Genomic DNA, 9,154 nt, shown 5'->3' with positions numbered 1-9,154 from the left:
TCTGTTTTAACACAGGCTATTTTGTTTCAAAGGTTTCATTTTCCTTTAAAGCGCAACGAAAATGGATTGTTTGAAACTTTCAACTTTCATACCACTTTTTTTTATTCTGGTTAAGACCCTGTGCAAAATATCATATAAGAAAGTACTTAGTATTTAGTTAAATAAGATAAAATTACCAGTCACGTGGGTCCACTGACAGGTATTCGTCAGGATCATTTTTCTTTCTTAAAATTAAGTTCTTAAACATGTTGAAAATGGCTTAGACTAGAAATGCCGCCTATTTACGTTTCAAGAAGCGATCGGTGGAGCTAGACGGTCCCAGTGCAACAACTAGACATCTATCTAGAGACTAATCCTTTCGGACCGAAAACGGCTATGCTAAGAAAAATACAAATTTCCTTCATCGGTTTTCTTAATGAAATCACTCGTCCTCAGGGTCTATTAAGCAGGTGACACAACACCAGTGTCTGTAACCTCCCCCCCTCCCCCTAGGGTTCCCCCTTCAATCAAAAACTGACTCTTATAATCAAGAAATATATTGATATCTCTTTTCATTCCCCATGAGGCCTGTCATCTAGCGAGCCATCGTCTAAGATAACATTATTGGCAATGATTCGAAACGAAACATTGCATCGCTCTGTTATTACACGAACCGCCATTTTCCTTTTTTTTTGTGTATTCCAGACATAATTTGAATATATCACTCCGTAAAGGCCGGGCGTAAAGGTAGCATTAAGGATGGCGTCGAGGCCGGTTTGATACCGCATTTTGTCGGCCTTTGCCTGGAACGGTCTCGAGTCAATCTCCAACATCATTCGATCTTGCTTTCGATAACACGACAGAAAATCTATAAAGATAAAGGACGGTATATTCGGATAAAAAGCGACATTGTTATAATCGAACAGAAAAAGAGAACAGCGCTTTTTTTTTCAAGAGAAAAAAAAATTTACACCGCAAAATTCATAATGAAGAATAGTTATCATTTCATTCTACTACATACTTGCTAATTGACTCTACAGCAAAATAAATTATTTTTGTTTTTGTCAGATCTTGGTCCCATTGTAAAAAAAGTTATCGTGATGGTTATTGCCATGGTTGCAAAATAATAATAATAGCATTATGGGAATTAGCCCTGTTTCGTTTCACACTGCATCTCTTAGCACCGCAATTGTGGTGCTAGCACCACAATAAACCGGCTAACCCTGCTTTTTTGCAGGGCCAGATAGTACCGTACTATTTACCGTGCTAGCCCACTTTGCTAAAACGTATTGTTAAAATGAAGTGGGCTAAGTTTAACCCCGGGAAACTTGTTTTCCTTAACCCCGGGAGATTGGTGGGGCTAAGGGGGGGGGTCTTAGTCCCACCAATCTCTCGGGGTTAAAGAAAACAAGTGCAGTGTGAAAAGCATATTAGAGGTGCACAAATGAGCGTAATTGTATACTCATTGTGGTGCTATTGTACCAACCCCAGCGTTAAACTTTGAATCCCTAATTCTTAATGAGTATAGTTTCTAAAAGCCTATCATTAGGCCCAATTTATCCCCGGGTGTCTATTTGCAACACATGTGGCATATAGAATAAAATTGTGATGGTGTTTCCGGTCACTTTATGTTTTATTATTTTTTGGAAGCACTACATAGGGCTTAATTTTTACATCATGGATAGACACGGGTGACCAGTGGATTACAGATGGGGGACTTGGGGGTCTCATCCCCCCCCCCCCCCCGAAAAAAAGGGGGAAAGAGAGAAAGGTGAAATATGGTATTATTTTCTGAACATTATGTCAAAATCTATCACAAAATGTGATTTTGCAATAATAATGTCGAAATCTTTGTTCGCTCGCTTTACTCGCTCGAAACTTTTTACAAATTTTGTCTGATACGCCATATCTCGCCCCCTCAAATTTTTTTGGCTCATTACGCCACTGCGGGTGACGAATGGAATATTGTAGCTCAGATTTGTTACAAGTCAAATCAACGTTAACCTATGTCGTTCAATATGGTCGAAACTGAAGTAGACATGAATTACATGCCTCTGAAAAAATACCCCACCCCCTCAAGGCGACCATCATATATTTTAAAATTATAAGAAAATAAGTGTGAAATAAATTTCTCCATCCTCCTTCATAGATATGATTTCTTGATAACTTGCTCCTGGGCTAATGACATGTCCATCTAGAAAAAAATGTGCCATTTTTTTTAGAAGTGGACATTTACTCCCACAGGTCTTTATAATCACCATACGATGAGGGGAAATGAAAAGTCAACAACAGTCGCGTGAAGATAGTGGGGGAGGCATAGGGGCTCCTTGCCCCCCCCCCAAAAAAAAAAAAATAAATAAATAAATAAATAAATTCACGACCAAGAAAAAAAAAAGGGAAAGAGAGAAGGGTGAAACATGATATTGTTCTTTTTAATATCATGTCAAAATCCCTTTGGCTGTGCCTTTGAGAGGCACAATTAAAATTTGTTATGTAAAATTGCCGTTCAAACAGAAGTGTGCACCCCGTCCCCTTTGAAAGTGAAGACCCTTTTTTTTGCTTGTCAAACTTTTTCGTGAACGAGTTTTCCTTAATTTTGGCCTTATTTTTTGCTTGTCAAATTTTTCCTCGGAAAAATGTGCCCCCCCCCCCCTTTTTGGAAAATCCTGGATCCGCCACTGAGTCCGTGGGATCACGTCGCAGTCACACCACTGATACCAACTCCAGCCAGATCAAAATTATTACGTTAATAGCCTGTCCCATTTTTGTGACTGTGACATTACAGTGAGAATGGCGCCGTTTTAGCACGAATGCCTATCATAGCCCCTGGTACTGTAGGCCTACTAAATGATGGAATAGACACTCGTACTCGATCACCTTGTGTGCTTTGAAACATCGGACTACTTACTCTGATTGTTCCCTGGAGAGACCGCGATAAATTGATTTAACACTGAGTGACGGTAGGTGATCTGAAGGTGGTTATCGAGCATTTTTTAAGAGGAATGTTTAAAGGGCAAGGCTGTGATATGGAGGAGGGGGGGGGGGGGTTGTAGAGAAACGGATAGAATAGACAAATCGAGATTGAGTGGGATGTAGACAGCTGAAGTCCGTCTGTCTTGAGGAGTTTTTAAAACATTTTTTTACTTTTGGGGTTTCTCCTCCTCCACAGACGGCTAGCTATCTCGAACACAATGTGACGGACCTGCATCCCACAGGCTGATTGTTCACCAGAAACCCGCGGGTTCAGGGGCCTGTTTCATAAAGAGTTACAACTGTTGTAACTTTGCCATTATGGCAACTACCATGGTAACCTTGATTTTGATTGGCTGCCGAGCCCTGTTGCCACGGTAGTTGCCATAATGGCAAAGTTGCAACAGTCGTAACTCTTTATGAAACGGACCACTGGTGTTTAAAGATATATCAAGTTGTTATGACTTTTGTTATTGATTAGACTGTTTATTTTCAGAACTTAATTCATTCATAGACATATAATTTGATGAAAAATTGTACTATTCTAATAAAAATCAAGAATTAATTTTGGGAGCTTACGGATTTCCCGTTACCTCAGTCTTTGGATGAGGTGCAGTGAAGCAAGGGGTAATCCAGCGGAACAACCGACGAAACAGAGAAATAAGTTTTCGGGAGAGGTAGGATGAAGACGAGGATGTCATAAGGGGATGTGCGCGTGTGTGCATTACAAATTTGCAATAACGCACAATCATTGAGGTATGGAACCGACATTTATCATTATGATCAACACTTTCAGAAAAAAGACGAGACTAAAACACGGGCTCGAACCCGGTGGGTGTTTCATAAAGCTGTTCGTAAGTTAAGAGCGACTTTAAGAACGACTGGTGATCCTTTCTTGTGGTAAATGGTATTTTTTTTTCTCTTTAAACCTCTTTCGAGGGACTTTATTTACATCTCTATAATACAATTTACAAATCACAAAGTATATACAGTAATCAAATTAATCAATCAATAAATGAGTTCCATCAATTTGTCAATTTCTTTTGTATTCTTATTTTTGGTAACATATTTTGAACTTAAATACCATCTCAGTTTCATTTTCAAATTCATCCATAATCTATTTACATTAACAAAGTAATAACCTTTTTTCATACTCGTTTCAATATAATTTCTGTAAATGGTGTATTGAGTAAAATTCAAAATGATATTAATTAACCAGTATTTCGGTTCTTGTATATTCCAACCTAAAATTATTATATTTTCATTAACACAGACCTGTACTTTAGAAACAGAAAGAATTGTGTCTTCTACCATTTTCCATAGAGGTTTTATATTCTCACATTTTATCAACATATGCATAATTGTTCCCTTAAGTAAACAAAGATTACATTTATCATCATTTTTTAAACTCCATTTAAATAAATTTGATTGGGACGGAAGTATTTTATGCAGGAGCTTAAAATTAAATTCTCTAACTTTGTTATCTTTTATTTGTCTAAGTTTAAAATACAGGACTTTGTCCCAATTAATTTCTATCTGAAGTCCCAAATAATTTTGCCAAAACATAAAGAAAGATGCTTCTGTTTTGTTATGTTCTATATAATAATGATAATAATGCCTAGCTTTCAAGATATTTACATCAATTAAATCACCATTTGAGATTTCAATAAGATTAGGTAAATGGTATTGAATTGGCGATTGTTAAGCGCGTATAAGGGTTCACCAGTCGTTCTTAAAGTCGCTCTTAATTTAAGAACAGCTTTATGAAACGGCCCCCGGACCCCTATAATCAGTTCGTCACTCCCGCGTCACCTCACCTGCAGTTTGGTTTGACATGCGCATGCACACGCCACAATACCTATACGTAGTTCATGGTTGTGACGAAAGAGGAAGGGGGAGTCAAGAAGTGTAGAGTTCTATTCTAAAAATCCATATTCCACCATGGGATGGCACTGCATTCATGGCGCTCAATGGCTAATAACGACGAATCATAAGATGTAAATTGAAACCGTACCCTACGTTTAACGTGTTTGTACGTGGGATAGCCCCATGGGCTTAATGGGCAATCATACATCTAACTGCCAAAACATCAACCGCGAATCTGTAGATTGACTTTAAAAATGCATAGTTATCATCGAGACTGTGCCACCTTTCACTCGAAACTATATATCTTGCAATCATTACAACCCGAGGCTCACAGGAACGAGGTGATTAATTTAGATTCATACGCCCACACAATGAGTATGTTTCACACCTTGCGCAGCTGGCTGGAACGGGCGAGGGAATACCTACTTTTTATTTTAAAAAATTCTACAAAATTATGTTGAAGTGTGTTCAATTTATCCTTCAATATGGATCTCGAAATACATATCCCCTAAAATTACTTCGGAATCAACTCGGCCGCTACGTTAGCTCGGTCGTTTTGCTTCCTGGTCTATGTCACCTTGCAAATGTTTATGTATTATGCGTATACGCGGCCATGCGTCAGCACACAAATTATGACAGTAGCTGAGAAGAAAACTCTCTTTGAATTAGTCAACAACTGAACATTCTGTTGTTGTTGATTTGTTTGGAATGGAGATGAGAATCCTTGTTAGCAGTGATATAATGAATAGAGCATTAAAAAATATCGGGGGCACAATAAGGTTTATGGGGCAAGATTTCGAAAAAGTAGCTAGTTAGCGAAGAGAGCGAGTGGATTTCTTGATCAACTGTTTGTCTTGGGCGTTTAACAATAGTCAATAGGACCGATTCCCAAAGCCACCCCCCCCCCTCCCATGGCTTGCAGTAAAGCTGTCAACTCTACCTTCGCCTCTGGTAAAAGACTTCCTGTGGACCCGGGTTTCTTTCAGACTGTGACGTCACAATGTTATGTCTGTCTTTTTATAAAGTACGAATAAAAATACTTACACGTGATTTAAAGAACAATACCTTTACACGTTATTTTCTGTCTGCCAGAGCGTGAAAAGTAGGACCTGTGCATTTACGTCACATTTCTTTATTATTATTATTTTGGCAGGCTTTCTGTTTAGTCAGACTCGCCTCGCTCAAAAGATGTGTAAAGTATATCTAATACTAGCCTCGATCATAGAGCTCCATGCCTCGATGGCCTAACATGATTTCAGCGCACACGAAAATGTGTTGACACTAACTCCAGCTATATTTATCACCCACCCAACGGTAACACATCCAACTTCATTCCAATGTCATCTGTCAAAACAAATGTATCCTTAAACCTCGGGTGAAATCATTTTTTTAGATGCGACATGAATTTAAATGAAAGGATATAGTTTTCGAAGTGTTGATAATTATGTTCAATAGACTCAGTCTGACTGATTCAGTTATCGGTTTGCTTGTGCATCATTATGTTAGTAACAGAGTAATACATGTAAGAAGAAAATAAGGGTGGTGTAGTGGGATATACTTTGGGAATTACTGATAAAAAAATACGAGACTCGAAAAAGAATAATAAAAATCGAGTTAAAAAATGTCTTTTAATACAGTTTTAAAACAATAGTATAGTAGTAAAATGTTTGATAGGCTTGGAAATTGAATGCAAAACTTTATCTACGACTAGCAAATAAAATCGATACTCGTAACACGAAACTCAGAATTCGAGACTCGAGACTCGAAATTTAGCAACACACATAGCCAATCAGAATTAGGCTAGTCAGACCAAATGAAAGTTAGCCATTTTTAAATGAGGCAACACGTCAAATAAAGACCAATTGGATAGTACACTTATTGATGTAGAGACCACAATGGTAATGAGAAGCCGTGTCTATTGGAAAATGAGGATGGGGAATATTTTCCTGGCCTATACCATATCGGGGGCTATTTATTATCTATTTTTCTAATTTACATTGTCTTTGTTTCTTTTCCTTACAGTATAGATATTGTCTCACTATAACGAGGAGTAAGTTTATACGCTGTTCATTAGGATAGCATTTTAAAGCTATATATCTCAAAAAACCCAGAAGATTTTATTAAGGTTGATTTGTGAAAACGTCATCCCGGTAATAGGTAAAATTTTCTCTCAAAAACATGATTGAATTTTCTTATTCTGTTTTGGGTAATATTAATTGAATGTTTGATTGCTTTTATTTTCCAAATCACCAAACATATAAACGGTAACATTAAAATCCTTAGGCTTGAACAGGATAACCAACGAAAGCTGGAAAGCTTATTTCCATTGGTCAGAGTGGGGAGTGTGGTAGCTCACAAGTGGATAATATCAGTAAAACGTAATTGGCATTATGTATATGTAAGTTTAATAGAGGAAGCAAACGTAGAGTTGGGAGAAACACATTTTCCAATGCTTCTTCTTGATACGTATATTGTGCTGCTCCATTCTCCATTATGTACTTGATTTCATGATCTTCTGAAGACATAATAATTCGAGTGCTTTATGCTTGTTTACAGTGGTGTAATGAGCCACAAAATTTGGAGGAGGCACAACAAATACTATCATAATATTTCACCCTTTTCCCTATCCTTTTCTTTATCTGTTGTTCTCTTGGTCGTGGAAATTTTTGTGAAGGGAGGGGGTACATGTAGATACCCTCAGCCCCTTCCTCATCTGTATATATGCCAGAGCATTTTTGTTTTGTTTTATATGTAAGCATAAACTACAAAAACTATAATCATTTCAGGAATGTTCCGCATAGGAGGGGCGGATTTTCATGTACCTTCTCACATTGAATTCGACCCCGTAAGTATTGTGGGTATCATGTCTCGATGGAGCACATGCAACTCAAAATCCTACACGGCCAGAACCATAATTTTAGTGGCGTAACTACGGGGGGGGGGCATGGGGGCACGTCCCCCCCCCCCCCTCCATCGGCTGGCCAAAAAAAAAAACGGGGGAAAGGAGAAAAGGAAGAGAAACGTAGCGGGAAAGAAGAAATATTGTAATTATAATAATGTTATGTTATATTACGTAAGAAACATTTTTTCATAACTTTATGAAACATAATTTGCTCAGGGCCTATGTCTGCATTGTTCCTGGTGCTCGCATTGTCTGTTTAATGAGATATATAATCCTGTTGTACTAAAACCTCCCGTTTTCAAGTCAATTATATTTCCTCGCACTTCGAGTTATTATGTATAGTGACATATGATTCTATTTCATGACTACTCAAAGTGATTGCCCCATTTTAAGGTCTTAATATAAAACATTTCCTTCCGTGCTTACGTTCGCATTAGTGGATTGGTGATATACTGTATGTCTGTTCTTCATGAATTCCTAAAATCAGTCCTTAAAATGTTAATTTTTCTAATCTGAATATAAAAAAAAATTCAGCTCGCATTCGGTTAGTGAAATACGTATGGTCTTAGTGAATTCCTTCAAACAAGCCTTAGAATGCCCCTCTTCAGGTCTGAATTTCCTAAATTTTCAGCTCGCGCTTCGCGCTCGCAATATTTGATTAGTGAGATGCTTATGATAATCATGATTACAATAACTACAAAAAGTGCTTCGTGTGTTTAGATGTGATTCTAACAAAATCAGCAAGCGCTTGGCACTCGCATTAGATGACTTTGGTGAGATATGTATACTCTTAATTGGGGTCAATATGCATGTATACGAAAATTTCAGCTCGCGCTTCGCGCTCGCATTGGTTGTTTAGCGAGACAGGTACGTATCATGATTACAAAAAATTGCTTATAATGTCCCTTTTTAGGTCTGAATATCTAAAATTTTCAGCTCGCGCTTCGCGCTCGCATTATTTGATCAGTGACATTCATATCCGTTTAATGGCACGGTCTATGTCTCTATTAGGTCAGTATACCTGGTAATTGAGCTCACTAAGTGATTCAATTTTTTTGCTGGTGCCCGCCATGCCGTGACCCACGGTACGCCACCGTGGTGGGAATCGGACGCAAGTAATGAATGCGCACTTTTGGTTTTGATGGATGTCGGCCTACTTAGTCAAATAATAATTTGAGTGGGCACAAAAAGCAGATTCCCATGCACCTTTTAAAAACATTATTGTCTTGTAGGCCTATACATCCACAGATTACGTTTGGTGCATATTTACGGTATGTCTGCGTATTGATTATCGACATCCAATTAACACATTCCCCGTTGTTTTTCATCTTAGCATGTCATTGCGTCACACCTTTCTTTCCTTACCTCCCCCCCTCATTTTCCTCTTCGCTCGCCGTTATCAAATGCCGCAGTCACTCCGACGTAGCCGACTCCAGA

This window comes from Lytechinus pictus, chromosome 5, assembly GCF_037042905.1.
Source record: "Lytechinus pictus isolate F3 Inbred chromosome 5, Lp3.0, whole genome shotgun sequence".
Lineage (NCBI taxonomy): Eukaryota > Metazoa > Echinodermata > Echinoidea > Temnopleuroida > Toxopneustidae > Lytechinus > Lytechinus pictus.
Note: the sequence above shows the minus strand (reverse complement) of the source record.